A 25,955-nucleotide genomic window follows, 5' to 3' on the forward strand; every position below is an offset into this window, starting at 1 on the left:
CTGGATTCTCATAAGTTCTGGCATGTCATTTGTATTGATAAAGTTTGCAGAGTTGTCATATACTAAGTATATAAAACAGAAAAGTAAATCATGCAATTCGGAGGTTGAAGCAGGAGAATCACTTGAGCACAGGCGGCGGAGGTTGCAGTGAGCCGAGGCCGAGCCACTGTACTCCAGTCTGGGTGACAGAACAAGACTCGGTCTCAAAAAAAAAAAAAAAAAAAAAAAAAAAAAAAAAAAAAAAAAAATTGGCTGCTTCATGCTAGTAAAGTGGGCAGATTCTACATGCCAACTCTTATTCAAAGGTCGCCTAACACTGACTCAGGAACTCTGGCCCTGATGTGCTTAGAGTTTTAATCCTAACAGTGTTAAAGACCACTCCCCCAGGAGCTCTGAACAAGTACTCCAGGTAGACACTGAACAAGACCACACACTCTCTGACCGAAATCTAACTTCACAGACCCAAACTACAGAACCACAGAAGACACTGCTTCTGTCCAACTTTGTGTTCTGCCGTCGTTTGTGTCCGTTATTTCCTACAAACCATCTCATTAGAATTTAGGGCACACAAAAGGCCGATACAACAGGGTTACTTTTCAAAGGTTTGGAGGTGAAGAACAGATACACTGCATTAACTTCCTATTGCTGCTGCAACAAATTACCACAAACGCAAACCTCCTCTCAGCCCTGAAAGTCAGGAGTCCCAGGGCTGAAGTCAAGGGGTCAGTAGGTTGTGTTCCTGCCTGGAGTCTCCCAATTCATAGAGGCCACCAGGCAGCTTGGTTCACAGCCCCACACCCCTCTGACCACTGCCCCAGCCTCAGCCCTGCACCCCTCAGGCCCCTGTCCCACCCTTGGCCCATGCCCCTCCGGCCCCTACCCCACCCCCGCCCTCAGCCCCACAGCCCTCTGGCCTCTATCTCATCCTCAGGTCTCCTCCTCTGAGGCAGACCCTCGTACTCCCTCTCATCAATGCACATGTGAGGATGCTAGACCCCACCTGGACAACCCAGGGTCCTCCCCCATCTCACTGTCCGTTACAGTCACATCTGCAAAGCCTCTTTTGCCATGTAAACTTCATTATACTAACAGTCATTTAACAAGTCCATTATAATGATGTAAAAATTGGCATTGTTTTCCTCCTAATGAACAGATCAGTCACCCATGTAACCTATAAATATTTAACTATTAAATATACAATACTGTAGGGGACAAAGATGAGGAAGACGGTTCCTTCCTGAAAGATGACTGGACCCTAGATGGAGGGATGAACATTCTGAACAGAATCAACCTAACTCAACATTTGAGTCCGAGAGGCCAAGCAGTAAGACTTTCAAAAAAGCAACCAGAAAGTCTGTACCGTGCCTGTAGTTCACAGCTGAGCCTGGCGTCATGAGCACGAGCGTGCGGACATGCATACCAGGCCCAAGTTTAAGATCAAATATAAAGAGCTTTCAACTGTAGTATTTAACTAGATCTTATTACACAATAGCTTCTCGATTACAGTTTTTGTCCAAAAAGTTCTCTGTAATTAAAGAAATTAATTTTCCCCTAAAAAACACTTCTCCATCTATCGTCCCATAAAAACTCAATGGGTATATTAAAGAAAAAAGACAAATGTTTCACTTCGGGGGTTTGCCTATGACTTGGATAAGCATGATTTTCTTCTGGCCAAGCAGGGAGCAGCTGGACCAGACTGGAGGGAAGGAAAAACAAATTTCCACTCGGACCTCGTTTGGGCACCAGTCTTCGCTGTCAGAATGTGGGTGTGGTGCTTCCCACACACCAGCCTCTGACAAAACTCAGCCCAAGGGTGTGGGAAAAGGCCGTCTACTTCTGAAAAATCTATAAAGTACAGACACATCAAAAGCTTCAGAAGACTGTAAAGTGCCAAGGAGACCACTGCACCCTCGGAGTTTATAGAAAATGGTCAGCATCACACGTGCCTGAGGTCCAGGTTCAGCTCCCAGCTGCCGCGACACCGTGAGCACAGTCCTGGCTTCCCCTCTGATGCAGAGAGCTGGAAACTCCGCTGGCAGCACTCAGAGCTCAGAACATTCTAGATGAAAGCAACGTGTTCCTTTTAAAATGGGGAACCGGGGCAGCACAACTGAAGCTCTACGACTGTCTCAACTACTAGGTTTCGGGGTAGCATTAGGAAATCGTGAGAATCTAAATCTCAATTTCATACAGATTCCAAACTCACTGCAGGTTCCAGAATTTCCTGAAGCATTCTTCCACTTTATCACTCAGGATTCCCTTGCCAAAGCTAATAAAGTCTAAATTCCTTACGGAAAAGCCACCATAAGCACCACCACAAATAAGATTAACTGACGCCCGCCCTTTGCACCAAACCTATAAACTCTTACTCACACAAGACTGTGCTGGAGGCAGCTCTCAGCTGAAGCCGAATCCGTGAGACTTCATTATCCCCATTTTGGATCGAGTGTGAAGACTGTCAGCAAACCAGGGCCCCAGTGTGAAGCAGAGAACAGATTCTCTGACACCTGCCTGAACATTTTCTTCCCACCTGTCTTGAATATTGAGCACCCTCAGAGCTACTGAGTCACCCACATTTGCAGGTCATTTATCCAGCCACCAGGATAACATAATTATGCGATAAAAATGCCTTCTCAGGGCTTTGTCATACTCAACAAGGCAGCTCAGAAGGCTTGGTAAGCCCAAGAAAGGGGGAAGCGTCCTCTAAATAGACAAAGACCAAGGAAAACCGTGCAGAGACTCTCTCAAGAGAGAGCAGAAACAGAGCCCGCTGTAGCCTTTCAGGCCCTGCTGGCCACAGCCCTGAGTTAGGTGGCACCATTTCCACAGATGCAACCTGCTGGGCCCATTTGAAAGGTCCCGCTTGCGAGACACTCACCCCCACTTCCAGTTTCTGCAAGACCCGCTGCAGCCCCACTCCACCCCGGGGGCCGAATGTTCAAGTTTTCCCGGCGAGACCCCTCAGAGCCTGCACAGCGTCTGAGACTGGGAAGCACCAAGGATCCAGAAACGCACAAACCCGTTCTCCTCACGTTGCTTTCTGGGTTCCAAGTTGTCTTAAGAATGAGTCCTGCATAAACCCCGGGCTGTGGAGCCAGCCACAGCCCAGCAGCACCCAGTTCATGTGCTCCACCCACCCCACAGAGGACCACGGAGGCCCCAGCACGCTCTGTCCGCGGGGAAAGACACCAGAAACAGCCACAGTTCAGGGTTCTGCCACCCGCCCCGCTGCCCTAATTACCTGCTGTGATCTGAATTCTCATTGGTTGGGTAGGTGATCCCACAGCTCCGCTGCCCTAATTACCTGCTGGGATCTGAAATTGCATTGGTTGGGAAGGGGATCTCACTGCTCAAGCACTCCCTGCTGCCTCCTTGCAAACAACATAAAAAATCCAAAACCCCTCTTAAAGAACGTTTACTATAACCTCAAAACAAGACACATCACGAGACCAGGGAAGACACATAGGCACATCTGACAGCTGGTGGGTGTCAGTGACCGACGCCACGGCTTCCGTGTGGCGTGTGAAGCGGGAGGCCTGTCACGGTGACTCAGGCTGGGGTCTGAATAGGGGTCTTCCAAGCAACTAGGCAACCAGGACGCACACCCCAAAACCCAAGTGCCCGCAGTCATGTACCTGGCAGAAATGCTGCGTGGCCATTGACACCAGTTGTGAACCAAGACCGATCTGCGTCCTGTGGCCCTCACAACGTCCGTACACGTCTGGGCCCAGCACAGGCACGCACGGCACCCTGCTCGCCTCCAGTGGGGCTCTCTCCTGCCAAGGGGGATGGCCCTGAAGTCCGTTGAGATTTCCAAAGCTCTACAAAGTCGTCCTTCCTCCTGCTTGTTCAGAAGACCTAAAGCCCTGAAGACACCAGTGAGAATTGACCTAGCCTCTTAAGACAGCTCAAACACCTAAACACAGGAACGCTGGACCTCTCTGCCCTCGGGGGCAGCCAATAACCCACTGGGCTAAGCAGAAGGCACAGATGTCACATCCAGAAGCCAATGGCGCTCACCTTTGCATTCCAGGAGCCGCCCATGTGAGTCCCTCCAAGGCTTCCAAGTCCCACTTGATTGTTTTCATCATATCTCTATAACATCAGAGACATTATATCTCATGGTATCTATGAGATTCTCTCTACTTTTATGAGCATATATGCTCCCTGACTTACCGTGGGATGAAACTGTTCCAATAAACCCAGCATAAGCTGAAAATATCCTAAATAGAAAGTGCATTTGACATAATACTTTCAACTTACAATGGGTTCATCCAGAGGCAGCCCATCTCGGGCCCAACAATGCACTGAGTGTGACTAGTTCACACCATCACAAGGTTGAAAAAAAAAATCACAAATGTAACCATTGTGAGCCAGGGACCATCTGTATTGTGGCTCCTGTCTTCAGAGACAACAGAAACCTCTTCTTAGACAAGAATCACAATTTATAATCCTCAAAATGTTAAACTTAGTTTAACAATCTACAGATTCAAACAAAGCCAAAGTAGGCCCACAAGACCGTTTGTGCCATTCTCTAAGACACACAACTCTGTAATAACCCTCATCACAGCCCTCAGGGTGAGTCCCAGAGGCGGTTGTGGTTTGTAGCTACAGACACTAACGAAATCAAAATCAGAGTACGCAGGTGCAGTCAAGTCATATGACTTCTCCACTAGCATATGCACAAATGTTTATCAGCAAATCTGATCTTTGCTTTACCTCCCTCCCATGACCTAATAAGGAGTCCACCACACACACACACCACACTTCAAAAACATAATTCGTACTTGCTTTCATTTCTGGGCATTTAGAATAAACCTAATGGGTGATTAAACCTCTCCTCCAACCCGTTGCTTAGTCTTCTTAGAGGATGAAGGATTTTGCATAACACAAGTCAGCATATAAAAGATCTTGTATAGAAACAAACTTTCAAGTTGTCCTCATTATAGTGATTCAACTAATATACAAAGGACCCAACACACAGCACAGTGTCTATTAGAAGAATGATTAATTGGTTCCCCTCAAAATCCTAATATCTACACAGAAAAAATACCCGATACACATTTTATCATTCTTTACCAGTATAGTCATACAAAGGAGTATCACAAAAGCAAAAGAACACATTTGGTTTCACTCGCAGTTCTAAATTTAATATAAAATTGCTAAAACCACCAAGACAAACATGACTACGAAATATTTAACGATCTTCACCTAAATTCAAGTCACTATTCAATCACCAATACCTCTGCTCTCCTTACAGGAAGTTTCCAAAAGTAAATTCTGGAATTAAGAGGACAAATTTTTCTAGTGATAGAAAGTAGGAAGAAATTGGTTGAAGGTGGTTCCTTGGCTGTCAAACTTTTTCTCCATAATAGTTTGTAAAACAAAAGCATCAAACAGATCTTTACATTAACTTACAATCTATCAAGCAATACTGGAGTAAGCTTTAAATATTTGCCACATTCTGTCAGGGCTGACTCACATTAAATCACCATCAGTCTCATGATGTCTTACAGCATCCACAGCTCATCTTCTCAAAACCACTTAAGATTTCATAATTAACTCAATTAAACAATCTAAGTCCTCTCCTTGATCATTGACATGAAGGGGTAATTTTCCCCCAAAATAGTACCTCTTTCCTTGACATGATTTAATCTGTAGTTAGAGTATTTAACAGGATTTCTTTCCTTCTTAGAAAATAAAATATATACCTGTCCAATATGAAAAACACTGATAACGCTATAGCTTAACCAGGTCAAAAGGGTTTTTTTTTTTTTTTTTTTTTTTTTTAAGTTAAAAAAAGAACCTAACTGCATCTTTGGACCTTATGTGAGGCAGTGTCTAGGGTCACTGGGATCCCCACTTGGTCAGTGCAGCTGGGTACCAATTAAAGACAGAAACCCAAGGGTTCACTCGAAGCCCCTTCCCAGCTCTTCATCCTAGTGGAAACCATGGGCACAAAGGAATGCGGCATTCCACGGAGGACTTTGGGGAATGGCTGCTTGAGAACATCAAAGTGGCTCACGTCCCCCGAGTATAAAGCCAGTGACTGCTCTCAGCTTCAATGCAGCACCATCCACAGCAGCCAAGATCTGGAATCACCTGAGTGCCCGTCAACAGGGGATGAAGGGAATGTGGCCCGAACATTCACAGGAGCAATACTCCACCATACAGCTGAGATCCCTGTCATCCGCGACAGGATGGATGGAGCTGGAGGACATTACGTTAAGCAAACGAGCCAAGCAAAGAAACGGAGCATTAAGCAGCAGCTGAGAGCAGATCTCATGGAGGCCAAGAGTAGGTGGTCAACAGGGCCCAGCAGAGTCCACTCATAAGCAGGATAGGCAGAGGCTCGTAACGGGCACAAACACACAGCCTAATGGGAGCACAAGACCTACTATTGATAAATCAGCAGGTGGATGGCAGTGGGTCATCTACTGTGGATTTCAAAACAGCTAGGAGAGAATAACTTGAACATTACCAGCATAAGGAAAAGAAAATATTTAAAGTGAAAGACATCCCAAGTACACAGATTTCATCAATATAGGGATGAATCAAGATATCACATGCACTCTGAAAATATGTACACATATTATGTATCAACAAAAACAAAAACCAATGACAGAAACATTTGCGAAGCATGTGCAGGAGAAGAATGGGAAGCCTGACATGGTGTGGCTGTGTGTTCCCACCCAAATCTCATGCTGAACTCTAACGCTTTGTTGGAAGTGAGCCCTGGTGGGAGGTGACTGACTCATGGGGGTGGTTTCTAATGGTTTAGCACAATCCCCCTAGTGCTGTCCTCATGATAGTTCTGAGATCTGGTTGTTTGGAGGTACATGGCACCTTCCCCTTCACTCTCTCCCCTTTCAGCCATGTGAAGACATGCCTGCCTCCCCTTCACCTTCCACTCTAAGTTTCCCCAGATGTAGAAGCCTGTACAGCCCACAGAACTGTATGCTGATTAAACCTTTTTTTCCTTATGACCCAGCCTCAGGTAGTTCTTTATAGCAGTGGAAGAACAGTACAGTCCTCAGGACCAGCAATGTTTTCCTTCTACCCAGCAGCCAACAAGGTCCCACACCCTAGCTGGTTTTCCAAGGCCTTTGCCAGAATGCTGAGGCTGTTTTGGGGATGCTAACTTTCCCCATCTCTGGCAAACCAGATGGGGCATCCTATTTGCCTCTTACCACCTTTCTCAGACAAACCCCACCTCTGAAACATCCTCCGCCAGGGACCTCCTTCAGCAGCAACAAAGCTGAGTATTCCTTGCAATTCCCTTCTTCTGAACAAGTAAACATCTTAAGCTTATTTTTCCATCTTCCCAGCTCATTGAAAAAAATATCTTATGCTTTCTATTTTCCTAACACACACACACGGAAGAGAAGTGCCGTGAGGGCAGGGGCTCTTGCTTTCCTGGATCTGAGCCTGGCCCTCAAACACTAGCCGAATTCCTACTGACACGATATCCAGAAGCAGAAATGCAAATATCCCCACGACTTCAAATACCCTAAGGATCTAACAGGCCGAGTGGCCCATGTAACTATGGTTTGTGCTAGGCCATTCAACTGGTGTCCAAATCCCTGTCCAAGTGAGCTCTTTAATTTTGGGACTTTTCAGACAGCTGTTTGTTGTTGTTGTTGTTCTGTTTGGTTTTTATTAAAGGGATCTATTACAGTTACAATCAAGAATATCCCAGGCCAAGTGTGGTGGCTCATGCCTGTAATCCCAGCACTTTGGGAGGCCAAGGTGAGCGAATCAAATGAGGTCAGGAGTTCAAGACCAGCCTGGCAAACATGTTGAAACCCCATCTCTACTAATACAAAAATGAACCAGCCATGGTGTCAGGCACTTATAATCTCAGCTACTCAGGAGGCTGAGGCAGGAGAATGGCGTGAACCAGGAGGTGAGGCTGCAGTGAGCCAAGATCACGCCACTGCATTCCAGCCTGGGCAACACAGCAAGACTATCTCAAAAAAATAAAAATACACCAATACGCCCAGTTAGTTCTTCACCAATGTCAGATACATCAGTTTAAAGAAAAATAATATGAATGCATGTTTTTAAATTTCAGTGTTGAATTTAACCATATCTTTTAAGAAGATATGAAGATAGAAGTTCCCCAAGGATCGGGGGAGAAAAAAGCAGTTAAGAAAATGTTAAAACCTCAGGAGAAAAACAAGGATGGGGTAAGACCTCAAGGCAAAACTTTTTCTTTGCACTTTGATTTCAAAAGAACAGAGATGCCCAAAATATGAACTCTCCCATCTGCATTTTATATTCCTCTATGTCCTTTGAAAGACTGGAGATGGGATCCCAGGTTCCAAAGTGCCTGGTCACGGCTCACATCAGGCGACATCTTTCACAGCCGTTTACTCCCCTGACTGTGCCCAGAGAGCTCTGTGGCCCAATTTACACAAAAGGGTCCATCACTTCATCACTCTGAGCAGAGTCTCAACAAATGAGACAAATATTGACACTCCACAGAAGCAAGTATTCTCTTCCGAAAAATTAAGTGTCAGGTTCCCATAAGCCAGGCAGTTTGGTTACAGAAAGCACTGGCTGACTTGCTGGTTTAATGTTAAATGCATTTAAAATGTTAAGTGATCTTGCCCCCCTCCCAGTGGGTGTGTACGTTGAGCTGGTTGCAGTAGTGATGCACAGACCACGTGGTTTTGCCTCAAGCAGAGCACCCCACACCCAGGAAGAGGCCAAAGGACGGCATCGAGGTCTAGGACAGTTCTAAGGAGAGCTGCAGTCTGAATGCCTCGTCTGCAAATAGTCTCTCATTTCAGAGGAAATCAATGAACAGAGTTCGTAACATGTGAATTTTAAACATTCCTATTTCTAATTTCATCCTATTAGAACTTTTGAAGAACAGATGTGCATCTGCTCCAAGTCAATGAGAGGACACTCAAGACAGTCCCTCACAGGTCCTCGGCCTCCGCCTCTCACCTAGAGAACGTCAGCTCAAGCCAATCACAGCACAGTGTGATTTTCTATAATATGCACGCCTGCATCTGAGCTGAGATGTCAATGCCGGGAATGTGGCTGCCAGGCCCAGGAGGAACTGCAGCAGCTGTGGGGACATAAGCCCCTAAGGAATCCGATTTGGAGGGAACTCGAGGCAACTAAAACTAGTTCCACTGGTTTTTCTTAGCAAGGTTTGACCAGGCAAACTGTTATCACTGTTGCTAATTCATGGTAATTGGGATGGGGACTCAACAGTAAGTAATTAGAGCAATTCTAGAATTTGCTACTCAGTTACAATGGCACAGATTCCTGAGAATGGAAGAACTGTTGCCCAGGAATAGAGTTCAACAGGTCCTCCCCATGCCCCAGGAAACATGACATTTCCATGCACCCCTGCTTTGTTCCCCGGCCACCTGATCTCAGCCGTCTGATGGCATCACTCCCCAGAGCTGGAAACACCTGACCTCTTGTCACCCTCCCATCTGCCCTGCTTTCCTCCAGCCCGGGATATTCAGGGATGCCCACATACAGGACCAGGAAACCAGGGTTATCCTAAACCAGTGCCTGCATTCAAAGTCCTCCATGGCAGGACAATCACCAACGGCCAATACTCCCAGAACCTTCCACCTCAAAACGGGAGCACATCTGGATTCAAGCTGACAACGCTGCATTCTCTTTGCCATGTACACATGGAGGCATGTCAGGTTCCACCTAAAGGTATCAGGTTTCACACTGGTCAGGAGCCCAAGCCTAGTCACTCTGCATGATCTCAATTCACCATCCACAGAGAAGCCTACAGTTTTCCTCTGGTGCACGGTGGGGATGGTAGATGCATTTCCCCTGAAGACTCGGAGACGGGCTCCTGGCCAAGGAGGCCAGTTACCCCAGCCCCTGCAAGACCCAGACATGCCCCTCTGCTGTCTGCACACAGTACCCAAGTCTAGCAGTGCTGACTCTGTGGTGGGATAGCTCTGGGCCTGCAGAGGACACGGGGCACAGGAACCGTGCAGCCTGGCTGCAGCCAGAGGCCTAAGGGATCCCCACGAGGCTCTCCAGCCAAGGTGCCCTCACCACAGGCAGAGCCATTCAAGAGAACTGCCTGCTGAACCGGAAACGTCCCAATCTGCTGAGCCAACACAGAAAGACAACAGCCACCTACAGCTGCTGAGCCCCGAAACGTGACCACTGGGCCTGAAGGGCTGAATCCGGAATTTAATCTGTGAAGTTCTTTTCAAATGTGTTTGGCTATGTTATCAAATCTTTATTCTAATTACATTTAAAGGAGCCTCTGGCTATGGGCTCCCTTGTCCGGCATCACAGCTCCAGGGAGTAAGAATGGGAATGAGAGGCCCAGAGCCTCTCTGCATTCTCCGTCCTAATTCAACACGTCATCATAAGGAAAGGCACTCCAGCAGCAGAAGTGTGCATGGGAAGAGCTGGGTTGGCCCTGATACAAGCATGACCCCCATGGCATCACAGCTGCCTCAGCCAACAGGCAAGACAATATGCCCACCTGGACAGGTCACCGGATGTGACGATTTACCCCAAGCCCTAGTCCCACAGCAGCCAGAGACCACCCGCTGCTCGTCCCGGGTGAAACAGGCAGAGCTGTCCGAGCCCTCAAAAGCAGGAAGAATTAAGGAGGCAATTCCCACGATTCCCACGACACACATGACACTCCTCGGAGACAGACACAGGCTTCGCTGTGAAAGTGCAGAGGACGGTGCAGTCCCTAGGTGGGCTGCTTCTTCCAACGATCAGGGAAGAAACTAGATCCGTTTCCTTGTAGGAGAATCATTTGTACCGTGATTAGACAGAAGGTGGCTGATGTTATCAAATCATCAAGCACCGCACGGCTCTGTCTCCAAGGAGGGCCTGGAAACTTGCAGCCACCCGAGTAGGCACCGCAGTGTTAATGGAGACACGGGTGACTGAGGTCTGGCTTCCTCAGGGAAGCTAAATTTGAACTTTCATCACTGAGGAATCGGTCATTTACAGTCACTCACCCTCAAGGCAGAAGAGGGCTCAAGACACTGCACCAGACTTCAACACTCAGGGTTAGGGTCAAATTCACAGGTTTTACAAAATGTATTTACTAGGGATGCCAGAAGAGATGTAGTTTCACCCCCCTCCCCCCAGGGTTTGCTTAGCCCCTTCACCAGTGGATCTCACCAACGGATGACACATCCACACCTCATCCATGGCAGCACAGAAAACCACTCGGAAGACAGCCACTCCCACCAAGCTTCCTGGCTTTGGTGTTTAAAATCTCCATCGTTTAAAATCTGTATCTCATACGTGAGATTACACTCCTCTGAACAACAGACATTGCGACTGTCATTTCACCCAAAAGGGCTTCAGGAAATGACACGTGGCACAGACGCCAGAGGTCGCCGGCCGCCTTACTCTAGCCTAATTCCTTTGTGCCTGTATGGAGGCTTCACAGATACAGCCCGGTCATATTAATGACCATATGAGAAGCTCAGGGCATAGATGAACTCAGTGCTGAATATTTCTGTTTATCGCCCTTTTGTTTTATCCAGAAGACAGCTGAGAAAGGTTGGGGCAGATCATCTCCTCGAGTGTAATGACTCCAGCCACTTCTCTTCACCCCAGGTCACCCCTCAGTCACACGCTTTTGAGAAACCAAAGCAATTCTGTTCCCTTCACTCTGGGTTCCAAGCACTGAATTCCTCCGTTTTATCAATTATATTATCAAGCAGCCGTTTGTAATCTGGACTGCAATCTGATACAAAATTTAAAGCTAATTTAGGTTGCGGTAATAGCTCCTATTTACGTTATAGACAAGGCATGAATGAAAACCTTATTCTGTTCATAGGACCAATTTGGTAAACAAATCAATTATTCAAGCAATGATTGTCTACAGTTAGATGCAAATTACTTTGCTCATAAAAGATATTCCAGTAGGAATTTTTAAATCCATGGTCTGTATTTCCCGAGCGTGTCTCTGCACCTTCCCCGAGTGCACAGCAGGACTTCCCAGGGCATCCCATCAGCAGACCCACTGAAGAGAATAAGCCCACAGCCCCCAGCCCAGGAATCAAGTCCGAGCCCCAGCAGCCCCTCGTCCAGCCGGGGCTTCCTCACCAGCACAGCACCCAGAGGTTTTCCAGGTTTAATGCCATGTGTGCGTGGAAAGTAGAGTGCTGGAAAGACCACAGCTGACATTCTACAAATGCAAATTCCCTCTTGGAACAGCCCAGCAACCCTCTGTGCCTTCCCCAAAGTACCCATGCCAGGCAGGCGTAGAGAGTCTAATGGGGTACCTAGGAATCAGCATTTAACACGATTCTGATGAATAAAAAAGTTGAGAGGCCAATCAGCGAGAGGCTGCCGTGGCCTCCACTCATTTGCAGGCTCTGAAGAGACACAGATTCAGGTAACAGGCCAGACAGGACAGGACAAGGATGGGGAAGTGGAGGGCAAATTCCATGGACCACCAACCACCCCGCCATCCCCACTGAGACTCCGTGATTTAAGGAGAGGCAAAGCCAGGGAGAAAAGATGCCCGCATCACTCGAGGGACTGAGATTTCACCTAAAGTGCACAGCATATGGCTGAGGGCCAAGGTTGGGCAAGCCGAGAGCACAGAACGGGGATCACAGGCCCAGAGGTGCCACCCACACCCCGCACAGACCTCCCAAGCACTGCCTGTGTCTCCTGCCTGGTTTATTTCCTTCCCCCATTCTACTGTGTTGGTTTCTCAACCGCCCCCCCCACCACACACCCCTCTCTACAAGCTTGGTGAACTGAAAAGAGCAGGGGGGGTTAAGATCTGGGCTCTCGGGCCAACGTCCTGCCTGAGACATTAGTTCCAACCCACCCAGCTGTGATGTAAGCCCCTGAGATTTCTCAAATGTGAGAAAGGAAGGTGACTGAACCCACTTCCCAGGACGGCTGTGGAGACTGAGATCACATATAGCCACACCTCAGCGTCCAGCACACGTGGGACCCCGGCCATGTTGCCCCTCATGGGAATCCCTCTACGCCCCCTCTGCTACCAGAGCCAACTCCCAGCAGTAGCTGTGGAGGGTGCATCCTCTATTCCCACTCCACTCACCTCCCATCGCTCCCCGCAGTGACCTGCCACACAGCGGCCAACAGCAAACCCGGCCCCATTGGATAACCAACCACACACCCCACCCCCACTTTGGGGCGTCTTCCACTTGCAGTTCCGAAGCAGAGCGAGAAACCGCCCTCAAGGGCGCTCACCTGTTCCTTATTGCACGTAATTACCTGCCACGCAGGGCCACCAGCAAACCCAGCTCCACCATCCAGCTTCTGGTGGGTAACTGCCTCCCTCTCCCGCTTCCTCCTGGGGTGTCTGGGAGGCTCAGAAACTGCCCTCCAAGGGCACTCATCTGTTCCTTATTGCACTAATACCTCCTTTACAGAAATCCACTTTGACTTCCAGCACTGCAGGTGTGACAATTTAGGAATCTTATTTGTAAGCTCCAAGAGCTTGAGGTCACGTACACCTCACCAGCATCCCAGAGACCCAGCACTGTCCCACTGTATTTACGATTCCAAAATACTCCTTCAAAATGCTACTGGCATTTGATTTGCGCATAAAATGCTAAAAATCTTCAAGTGAAACCAATATCTTCAACAGTTTGATTCAATCATAACATGCGAGTTATACATCTGCCAAGTTATAAAGCCTCATGCATTTATAACATCTTATGTATGGTCAAATGGTTCATTAACATAAATTACGAGAATCTCTAAGAAATGGGGTTTTTTCTGGCATTAGATGACCAAAGGAAAACTGGGTTCTGGCGGGCTTGCGGGCCTGTAAAGGCAGGTATATCTCCTGACACAACCAAGCTCCTTCCCACTGACGTGGCCTCAACCCAGGCCCCTCGCCCGGATGCCTGCAGGCCCCCGGAGGAGCAAGCTGACCTGCCCACATTTCTCAAATGCACAGCTGTTGTTCACACTGCAGATGGAGCTCAAGGCACGAGCAGGCCACCACACAAAATACCACACAGCGTCCACGCCAGGTGACGGTGGTTTTCACTCCATCCCAAAGCCCCATGTATGAGTTTACAGCCATGACTACTAAACGGATTTTTAGACTCTCAAGACATACTTTGTTTGCTTTTATGCAACAAAGTTAAAAGACTATCACTCAGATATAGGCTCTGAAACTGTGGCATCATCATTTGGGAACAGAGCCTCTGCCAGATCAGGATAAGTACTTGGGACAACACCCCGTGACCTCAGTCCACACAAACCCATCCAGACCAGAGGCCTCCCGCACAGCTCTGTAATTTCTGTGGATTTCTGTAAATGAGGTATTAGTGCAATAAGGAACAGATGAGTGCTCTTGGAGGGCAGTTTCTAAGCCTCCCAGTCACACGGCCACATTCAGGCTGAAGCCACACCACCTCCAGAAACACTGTCCGTCGCCGAGGTGTGCCTGGCTTCTCCCTTTTTCCAGAACTTAACAAAACCTGAAAGGACAGATCTGTGTAGAAAAACACAAACTACTTGCGATTCCTCTGCCCAGTTCAGGCTGTAGGAAGCTCGTTTCAGCCCTTACCGTGTTCTGACCTTGGTTCCCATAAGAAATAAAGTCAGAATTCTAGTCCCTGTCTCCTGGGCAGTGTGGCAGGCATACATACCTTCAGTTACATGAGGAAAGGCGTGGCGAGCCCCCTTCCTTCAGTAAAACTGCACAGTTCCCAGAACCCTGACGTCATCCCCCTCACGCCACTGTGAACACCTGGACACAGCACATTTCAATGCGTGCACCTTCGTGGGCTGGTTTTCTATTTCTCCACTAAATCACCCCAAATTTAGCGTCCTAAACACTGACTTATTTTCTCCCATTTCTGAAAGCTGGAGTCCAAAACAGGTCCCACCAGCTAACGTCGAGGTGTCCGCAGGGCTGACTCTGGGGAAGCGACTGTCTCCTTGCCTCCCGCAGCCTCTAGAGGCTTCCGCATCCCCTGGTCCATATGGCACCTACTGTCTTCAGGACCCACAGCGGCCCTGATGGCCCCTCAACAGGAAGACGCAGAACGTCAGGAGCCCGGGCTCCAGTGCTAGGGCCAAGTCTCACCACCCTCCCAGCTCCTCACACACTCCCGTGCGAGCTAATATAGATTCCACTTTAACTAGTGTCACCTGTGTAAGGGGTAAGTGCCCAGCTGTGAACTGGTTAACCTCGCTCACACAGACCCCGGGAATAAACTCACAGGCCATGGACCACTCCACAAGCAATGAGTGACCACCTGCACCCACCAGAGGTTGCGTTCCCGGTACTATAAGTAGCCCAGGTGGACATGCCACGCCCCGTGCAACTCCATCACAAGAATAACGGCTGCACGTGGCTAGTGCACAGGTGGCCACCCCTCGGCCCAGCTGGCCACGCCTAGCACATCACCGCCGTGACTTCCAATCAGACTCAGCTGCTGGCACAGTCCAGGTATCGGCCCCCAAGAACATTCTGGATCACAATTCACAGTACTGATTGCGATCTGGGCCACACGTGGCTGCATGTATTTACAGGAGGACGCCACAGCCGATCTGGCTGGACTGAGAACATTTCCCACTGTACATTCTTACAACACCATTTTATTTGCACTTTATTAAACTTTTATGGCTTTTTTCTGCCTATCTACTTTATGGAAGTGTTTCTTGTTCTTATGACTGCAGTGATACTTTAAGCTACAACTATTAATGTGTAAAATTAGTTTGGAAGTCGCCTTATCATTAAACATTTCACAAGCAAGCAGTCAGAGGCACCTAACCCGGAGGCCTCTTTTCTTCTCTGAGCCAAACCTACATTGGACTCAAAGAAAATGGCACACGGAGACGGGCTGGATCTCTAGCGCCCATCCCTAGGGGGCCTCCTGGGGAGCAGATATGGAGGGAGAAGCCCTGGGCTATGGCACCGTCTTACTAAAGAAAAGTCCATTTGGGCAAATGTAAGTGCCAGACTTAAGAGATTAAGCAAGCCATGAAAAGAAACCACTAACCACAGCTTCTCCAAAACGAACTAAACTCCCTTTAGTTTGAATTGGAAAAGCAGAAGTGATGATCAGGATACAAAAAAAATGACAAAGTATCTGAAACAGGAGAATAATCAAGGGTCTCTATCTCTTCCTGTGTGAGTGGGAGCCTCGCATCTAAGGTGGATTTATAAGGTTACTACTTTGGACTGAAAGTTATCCCCAACCCCAGTTTGTAAGCAAGTGGAGCAGAACTCTTCAATTATTTCAAGGTTTAGCGGTAAAGCTCTGCAACTGTCACAACCATTTTAATTGGTGTGAATTTTAAAGTGACTCAATCTGTTAGCTGGAGTATCTAACGGCTTAACCACGGGGTCATGTTGGAAAATTATTCCAATTGCTTTTGTTTTCTCTACTGAAGATGCATCTGAATGTTCTTGTAGTTTGCAGTTGGCTGGTTCTGATGTTTGGTCTGAGGAGGCCCAAGTAACCGGAGAGGAAGAATCTGAATCCTCAAGACACTCTAGTGCTGTCTGGGGAGATGGAGACCCCAACCCGAGAGCCACTGACGGACTCAGCACGGGCGCAGGGCCGCCAGAAGCATTGGGCCACGTATTTGCCGCTTACAAAACAACATAAGCACACACCCCCAGGTGTGTACACATGCCCTGTACACGCTAATGTCTGTCTATGCTACCACCAGCACACACCCCCAGGTGTGTACACTTCCTCTGTACACGCTCACGTCTGTCCATGCCAACAGCACACACCCCCGAGGTGTGCACACACACTCTGTACACATCTGTCCCTGCCAATGCCAGCACACATGCCCAGGTGTGCACACACGCTCTGTACACACTCACATCCCTCCCTGCCAACATGAGCACACACCCCCAGGGGTGCACACACACTCTGCACATACTCACGTCTGTCCCTGCAGCCTGAGTCAGTCACAGAGAGGCAGAGGAGGAGTAGGAAGGACGTAATGGGCACTGAGATTCTGGGCCGGTTCCCCTCCCTACCTCGGGAGAGACCCCTCATGTGATCCTGCTGTCACTCACCGTTCCGCCTCCATCCTCCATCCTCCCACCGGGATCAGGAGGACGCCCACTGCACAGAGCTGTGATGAGGATGAACAGAAGATTGCAAGAGCTCACGCCAAGGTGCTGAGCACAGGGCCTATGGAGTGCTTCTTTCTGCTGTGGCTGACATCATCAAACAAGAGGCTGACATTCCGCAGAGAATGTCGCTCGCTGAGAAACTGAAACGAGTGACGTAGGAGCCTGTGAAGGTCTAAGAACAAACCAACAAACCTGCAGGGGCCTTTGAAAACTGTATGCTGAGAATAGATAGGGCTCAAGGACAGTATCTCCAATTGAACTTTTAATGAACTCCCGTAGGCGCCAAGAAGGCGGGCAGATAAGAAAGAGCATAGAAACAAAGAACTGAGTAGAAGGTTACATCTGGGAAAAGAAAGTTTGTTTTGCATTGCATTCTTTCTGCTGAGGTGGGGTTTATGGAGTATAAATAAAGTGAGGTGGAGGCTCTGAGCGCGGCCGCCATGTTCTCTGTGTGTCTTTGTCTTTTGTGTGTTCTTTCATTCTCCACCATCCCCGGCACGGACCCCAACAAGTGGCGCAGCGAGCAGGGTCAGCACGGGTGAGTAGGGGAGAACAAGAAGGGGAACCCCCTAGGGGCGGGTAAGGCCCAGATATTGTTAAGGGGAACCTTCTTAAGCTTTCATTATGGGGAATTCCATCTCTCTGGCCTCAGAATATTTACGGCTGTTTCAAGGACTATTGCTGTCTATAGGAGTAGAAGTGAAAGAAAAAGACTTTGAAGTGATTGTTTGCCCATGTAGAACAACATTGTTACTGGTTTCAGTATCAGACTAAAGTGCAGCTGAATCGCAGAGAATGGTTACAGGTAGTAAAAACTCTGCTTAGAGCTCTCCAGTTAGGGGATATTATGCCTTTAAAATTGTGGACCTTGTGTGACTCTATCACTCAGACATTAGAGTTACTTGAGACTGATTCAGAGTGTGGTAATGTAGCCACAGGAGGAAAGGTATCTGAGGATTTGGGAAAAATAAAATAAATCTGAAATGGAGCCCATTTGTGCCAGGATAACAGAGGATGGTGGGGGTAGCAAAAGGGGGAGAAGAGAAAAAGCCAGCTCTTCCTTTTTCTAAGGGAAATTCTGACATGCAGTGTATTATGGAAATGCTTCAACAAATATTACAGATACATTCTTCTAATTCACCTTTGTGAGCTTTCCCTGTTTCTTTTCCTTCTGCCCTGTTAAAAGAGGATTTTCCAGTGCCTCCAACCCCCCGGCTTCCTTATCTTTACCTTTGTTTGGCAAAGTTGAAGCCCTATTCACATCAGACATACTTTAAATTTATACTAAACACCTGTTTAATATGTCAAAACCAGTGTATATGTATATCTTGTTGTTTGTTAAAATATTATGAGTATTTCAATAGTTAATAAATAAGCACATTAATATTAACTATTAATATTAATATAGTATTAATAACCCCAGCTAGGGAATTGTTATGTTATAGGGGTGCATAGGTTCCACCAATTTACACTCCAAACAGAAGTTGAGTATTCGAGCTGCTTAACACATTAACTACCTCTTGATATTTTCTGTGTTTTTAAATTTTAACCATTGTATTGTGTATGTAATGATTCTCAATTTGGTATTAATATACATATTTCCTAGTGAGTAATGATGTTAGACATATAGGTTTATTGTCATTTCCTTGTTCTGCTACTTTTGGTTGGGTTATTTGCCTTTTCTTATTAATATGTTGAGATTCTTTATATTTGGGGATATGAGTATTATTATATATTATATATACTTTTAATTTAAAAAAAAATTTAAGGAGCTGGATCTGTTTCCAATTATTTGTGCTTCTTTTGCTCCTAATGCTCAGTTTTCATATGGTGGCAATAATGTCCAATTTAATGCCTTACAAATTAAATTTTTAAAAAGAAATGAAAGCTGCCATTTCTAACTATGGACCTCAATCTCCTTTTATCCTTGGTCTTCTTGATATTTTTCATCAGAAAATTTGATAATTCCTATAGACTGGAAGACTTTGGGGAAGGCTTTTCTTGATCGTTCTCAGTGGTTACAATTGCACAGCTGGTAAATGAACAAGGCACATGTACAGGCTAGGAAAAATATTATGTGTGATCCCCCTGGACCCGCTGAGGAACAACTCACAGGCACGGGCCAATATGCTACTCTTAATGCTCAGGCTGGTCTAGATGATGTTGCCCTTACTCAAATCAAGACTTTGTTTTTAAGGGCCTGAAATAAGGTAGAGATAACAGGAAAATGTTCCCTTTCCTCTGTGAAGATTTTACAGGGCACAAATGAACTATATCCAGATTTCGTAGCCCGTCTCCAGGATGCTGTCTTCAAAATTGTGGGTGCTGGCCTTGCTTCAAAAATTTTGTTACAAACATTGTCTTTTAAAAATGCTTATGCTGACTGTTAAAAATTGTTAAAATCGTTAAAGGCCAATGGGGCCAATTTAGATAAATATATTAAAACTTGTGTTAATGTTGGAGGGGCTATTTATAATGCTCAATTATTTGCTGGAGCTTTGTCTAAAGCCTTAAAAGGAAATAACAAACAAGGTGTTTGCTTTCAGTGTGGTAAACCTAGACATTTCAAAAAAGAATGTCATAAAAATTGAACACTTTTATCCCTCAAGGCAGAAAGCTGCCTTCAGAGGTGTACAAATATTGGGGTAAAGGTCGACATTGGACAAATAAATGTCGTTCCAAAACTGATAAAAGTGGAAATTTACTATCTCCTCTCCTGGCAAACGGGAGCCGGGGCCCACAGGCTTGGGGCCCCAACAATTACAATACAAGTCTACTACAATATTCAGTGAGCAATGGCCTACAACATTAAGGAATAAATTCAAGTCCTCCTTAAGGATCCCACACCTTACCCCAGTTTCTCAGCTTTATGCAGCAACTAAGCAGAGCGCTGCTGCTGACTTAGCTATTACTCAGCCTTATACTTTGTCTCCTAATAGAGGAGTATATAAATTAGCTATTAGAGTGTGTGGCCCTTTGCCAAAAGGACGTGATATTACTAATAAAATTTTTATTTTGGTACAAGTTTCACAATTTATACGCCTAGAGGCAGGGGAACGTATTCTCAATAGGGAGGGTTTTGTAGCACAGAAAAAACTGTTTTTTGGGAAACTTTAGTTTCTAATCAAAAGCCCTTATGTTCATTGCACATTAATGGGATAGTTTTAAAAGAGTTAATTGATACGGGGGTGAATATGTCTATTATTTGTTTAAATTAGCGGCCTATACAATGGGAAAAAAGACAAATTTCAGTTATACTCACTGGCTTGGGTGCTGCTTCTGTGATTTATCAAGACGTAGAACCTTTAACCTGTGTCGGTCCTAAAGGTCAACAAGGTCAAGTGTTTTTTTTTATTTTTATATTGTTCCTATCAATATTAATTTTTGGGAACAAGATCTTTCACAACAATTTGCTGCTTTTTTAAACATTCCTCATATTTCCACAGCTGCCAAAAATATGACGTTCAAAATGGGCTACAATCCTTTAAACTCATAGCCACCACTCCTATTTAGGTGAAACAGTGACCATTATTTAAAGAAATACTTAGGACTCTAAAAGAGTAAGTCAAAAAACAAATGGCCGAGAGGAATATAAAGCCACGTATTTCTGCATGGAATTCCCGTCTTTGTCTTGTCTTAAAACTATAAATGTTTACATTAAACCTAGGGAAAGTTTACAGCCTGGTCTTCCTAATCCTGCCCTTATCCCACAAAGTTAAAACCAGAGAAAAGCAGCAAGATGCTTTTGTATCATTACAAACTCAGCTTTCTTTCTACTCACTTAATATTGACACAGAAAAAATTTAACTGGATTTTCTTATTCAATATTTAGGTTATACCTTGGGGGCACAAAATATTCGACCCCAAAAAATTCAAATTCGACGTGATCATTTAAAAACATTAAATGATTTTCAAAAGCTTCTAGGAGACATTAATTGGATGCGTCCTGTTTTAGGAATACCAACATATCAGTTATAACATCTTTTTTCTATTCTAGAAGGAGACAGTCACTTGGACAACTCACGCCATTTAACTCCTTTGGCTTTACAGGAACTCCAGCTTGTTAAAGAGCAACTTCAAAAGGCCCTTCCTTTTGTTTATTTCATACTTTACCTTCTCCCACAGGAATGATTCATCAAACTAGTCGACCACTAAAATGGATCTTTTGGTCCAATAAAATATCTAAATGCTTGGCTACTTATATCAATCGTTTAGCTGAACTGATCATCAAAGGACGGCATCACTGTCGACAGCTTTGGGGAGGAGATCCTTCCTTAATTATCTCTCAATTCACTCATAGTCAGATCACTTATCTTCTTGCAATTTCTGATTCTTGGCAAGAAGCTTCATCAATCTTGAGTTACAGTTTATCCTTATCCCTCGGTGCAATAGGGAGAATTGTTTGCTATTCTCATGGTCTTACTTGATTTCCCTACTACTGGTTGTAACATTGTTAGTGATTCTCAATACGCCGTTTATGTTACTTCTTATATTTCTCAGGCCACTTTACCTCTTTGTGCTACTTCTTCTCTTCAGAAATTCTTTTCTTTGTTATCCTTTACTTTGAGCCAACGTCGAGCTCCTTTATTCATCACTCATCTTCGTTCTCATTCTCAACTTTCTGGACCATTAGTTCATGGTAATACTCAGATTGATTTGCTTTTAATCGGCCACCTACATGCTGCAGAACAAAAATATACTCTACATCACACTAATAGTTCTGGCCTTCAACGATGGTTTCATTTAACTCATAAACAAGCTCGTTCTCTTATTCGAGCTTGTCCTTCCTGTGCTCCTTTGAGCATTCCATCCTTCCATCCTGAGGTTAATCCACAAGATGTCCCTTCTTTTGGACGATTAAAATGTTCATCATACCATTGATACCTTTTCTCATTTCTGTTATTACTCATCTCTTAGTTTGTTTCGCCATCATGGGCATTCCTCTTATACTTAAAACTGATAATGCCCCTGCTTACGTCTCTCATAAATTACAAGTTTTCTTACAGCAATACAATATTCAACATATCACCGGTATCCCGGGCAACAGTCAAGGTCAAGCCATCATTGAGCGTGCAAATTTAACTTTAAAAACTTAACTATTAAAACTAAACAAAAAGGGGGAAATGAGCCCCCCAGAAACCAGATTTTGAAACCAGATTTTGAAGGTTCTTTTTACCTTAATTTTTTTGAATCAATGGAGACAATTGCAAGATTCCGCTGCCGTAACCCATCTTTCCTCACCTCCCTCGGTGATAGTCCCCGCTGACAGTTTAAAGGTTTGGTATCCTAATGAAGAAGGTAAGTATGTTCAAGGGCAAGTTCTAAAACAGGGACGGGGCTATGCTCTTGTCCTTACAGGGAGCGGACCTGAGTGGTTTCCTACAAGATGATTGAAACCCTGTTGAAAAGAAAACTGGATTCAGCATGCATTTCTTCCTTTGTTGGATGTGCCTCAGCGGGGGACTTATTTCTCTTAGTGAGGCTTTGTATGAATATTGGACTTATATTCCCTTTCCACGCTTGTATCAGGGAGTCGCCTGGGGAGAGGCGGAAATTAAGGTTTTCACCAATGACACTACTTGGATGCCGTCTCCCTATATAGACAAAGACAATATAGAACGGGAAACGGGAATTATAAACAACACATATCAATTTGGAGTGGAAGGAGTTCCAATATGTATGGGAAATAGTTCTCATTGTCTCCGAAGATCGCATGAAGCCTGGGCTGTTGGTTATAATCATAGTCATGTGGCTGCTAATACTGTTATTATTGTAACTAGAAGTTTTTAATATAATCATACTGTATATAGTAATGAAACTATTCCTAGTTCTTTACTTTTTTGTCCTATTCTAGAGGTTTCTCCTAATATTGAGGTGCTTGAGTGACAACAATGTCGGGGAACTAAACCCCGGATTTTATTAGAATACAATGGGATGCAAATAACTGATTGAAGTGTGCACGGTGATTTTCAAACAAAATTTAGTCACATACCTTTGAAATGACACTGGGTAAATAAAAGTATTGCTGCTAACAGTAATGAAACCTTGGTATGGCATGAAGGAGGCCTGAAGTACAGAGTTATTTTTGGAAGTTGTTAGCTGCAGGCGATGCCATTAGCACTTTTGTGGGGAATATGCCCCTTAATCTTTCTAAACCGAATAAGTCCTTTCATATTCAGTTATACTGAAATACCTCCTGATATATTATTGCTTGTGTCCGTAAGCCCTACCTATTATTAGCAGGGAATTTGACATGGGATAATGATACGGGGATTGTTAATTGTACAGATACGTGTACAATTTTGTCTTGCCTCAATCATTCCTGGTGGCACAACTTTACTGAGGATATTTATATCCTCAGGGATCGTAAGGAAATTTGGCTACCTGTTAACCTTACGTGACCGTGGGGGGCATCACCTCTTGAGACTTATATTTGGACTTCTCTCCAGCGAACCCTCCATGCCCTTGGACTTATAATTGCCTCGGTGATGAGCCTTGTCGCCATTGTCTCCACTGCGGCCATAGCAGGGCTCGCTCTTCATCAAAGCATACAAAATGCTGAATTTGTGCAGCAATGGCATGAACAATCTCACTGGTTATGGCTTCAACAACGAAACATTGATTCTCAACTTGCTGAAAGATTGGACAACATGGAACAAGCCTTGACATGGCTTGGAGATCAGCTCACTGTCCTCAGTACTCGGATAACATTACAATGTGATTGGAACTCCACTCAATTTTGTGTAACGCCTGTGCTTTTTAACATCTCTCAAAATTGGACCGTAATCCAAAAATTATTAATAGGCCATAAAAATATTAGTTTGGACATCCGAGAGCTCACTCAGAACATTTCCGAAGCATTTCAACAACAATTACATGTGTTGTCCGGAACTGTAACCCTTCAGGAGCTGGGTCAGTGCCTTGCTGCCTTTAACCCATGGACCCAGAAGAAGACATGGATTTCTACAATCTCTGGAAGTATGTTGCTTTGGGCACTTGGATTGGGTCTACTTCTTTTGGTGATTGATGCTCCCTCCGTCGCCTCCAAAAACAAAAGGAAACACAAGAACAAATATGGGCTACCTTTTTAGGATTGAGGCAAAACAAAAAAAAAAGGGGGGAAATGCAGGGGCCTTTGAAAACAGTATGCTGAGAATAGATAGGGCTCAAGGACAGTATCTCCAATTGAACTTTTAATGAACTCCCGTAGGCGCCAAGAAGGCGGGCAGATAAGGAAGAGCATAGAAACAAAGAACTGAGTAGAAGGTTACATCTGGGAAAAGAAAGTTTGTTTTGCATTGCATTCTTTCTGCTGAGGTGGGGTTTATGGAGTATAAATAAAGTGAGGCGGAGGCTCTGAGCGCGGCCGCCATGTTCTCTGTGTGTCTTTGTCTTTTGTGTGTTCTTTCATTCTCCACCACCCCCCTCACGGACCCCAATAAAACCAAACGGTTTTGTTTGTTTTTCAAACACCATAGCCTGTTTTTTCGTTTTTCTCATGCTGTACTTTGAGTATCATTTAGTTTAATTTCAAAGTAAGTCCAATAAATACACAAAATCACAGGACTGAGCATGGAGCATTGTTTCCCTTCATGTCCTCCAGCCTTTAGGGCACATTAAGGAAAGACATGATTCCAGGACTCCCATTAGAAAGGCTGCCCTGAGGCAGCTGCTGGGGCAGCCAAATTGCAGCTGTTGATGCTGCCCCCAAGCTGCTTGGATGAAGCACAAGATTCCGGAGGTCTCTTCTCTTCTGCCCTTCACCCAGGAGAGAAGGTGGAGGGAGAATGGTGAGAGAAAACAGGAAGAAGGAGGGGGGAAGGAGGGAGAGAGGAGGGGGGAGAGAGGAGGGGGGAGAGAGGAGGGGGGAGAGAGGGAGAGAGGAGGGCGAGGGAGGGAGAGAGGAGGCAGGAGGGAGGGAGAGGAAAGGAGAGAGGGAGAGGAGAGGGGGGAGGGAGGGAGAGGAGAGGGGGGAGGGAGGGAGAGAGGAGGAGGGAGGGAAGGAGAGAGGAGGGTGGAGGGAGGGAGGAGGGGCATGTTCCATCCACCAAGGCAGCCGCACTGCAGAGAAAATGGAGGGTGTGTTGCCTCTCAGGACAGCAAGTTCACGCTGTTTATAATTGTTAGCATAAACAATGACCCGCTGAGGACAGGGCTGCAATTGGAGTTGACAACGTTTTATTTTCATAGTTGATATTGGGGACCTGGACCTAAAGCACCGTGCCTTGCCCTTTCGCCAGAGGGGCCAATGCCTCTCTATACTTGACTCTATTTTAACTAAATACCCGATATTGACTAGGAATTATGACGTGTAGGATACCCCTTACCACAGTAACGTCAACCTCACGTTCTAAACGCAGGCACCAGTGTGAACTCAGACTCCACGGCCAGCATCGTAACTGGAGACCACATGGGCAATGCTGTGAACTCAGACCCCACAGCCCACACCATAACTGGAGACCACATGGGCACCAGTGTGAACTCAGACCCAACAGCACCTGCCTGGGCTGCTCCAGCCACCAGCAGAACCTGTTGTGCAGCTGAACTGGAAGCTGATTCTGGAAAGAACTGAGAAGCATGAGGACGAGATCCTTCTACCTCAACAGGGATCAATTTTTTAACGATTTCTTTCTGTCAGAAAACTGTTAATAAAATACTTTGTTCTAAAATGACCAGGATTTCAGCAGCCTCTACATTCCTTCATGTCAATCAAAGCTTAGGCACGTGGGTTACTTCACTGTTCATGACACCTTTTTCAAATAAACCCCGGGGCCGCCTGTGTACCCAAGAGCCTGGGCACTGAGCATTCAGAGAAAACGTCCAGGGTGAGAGTGTTCACGTCCCAGCGGTGCAGTAGAGCGCATGGGGGGAGTTTAAGCCA

General features: G+C 45.8%; 2 long non-coding RNA genes across 3 annotated transcripts in view; one reads left to right on the forward strand and one right to left on the reverse strand.

The window, feature by feature from the left end:
- Nucleotides 1–25,955, reverse strand: part of LOC139361600 (uncharacterized) — a 98,652-nt gene that overhangs the window by 50,493 nt on the left and 22,204 nt on the right. The window lies entirely within an intron of this gene.
- Nucleotides 17,409–24,457, forward strand: LOC139361598 (uncharacterized). The gene is made up of 2 exons (XR_011619151.1): nucleotides 17,409–17,612; nucleotides 22,070–24,457. It is a non-coding gene; the product is annotated as an uncharacterized lncRNA (long non-coding RNA).

The sequence above is a fragment of the Macaca nemestrina genome, unplaced genomic scaffold (genome assembly GCF_043159975.1).
Source record: "Macaca nemestrina isolate mMacNem1 unplaced genomic scaffold, mMacNem.hap1 Scaffold_68, whole genome shotgun sequence".
Lineage (NCBI taxonomy): Eukaryota > Metazoa > Chordata > Mammalia > Primates > Cercopithecidae > Macaca > Macaca nemestrina.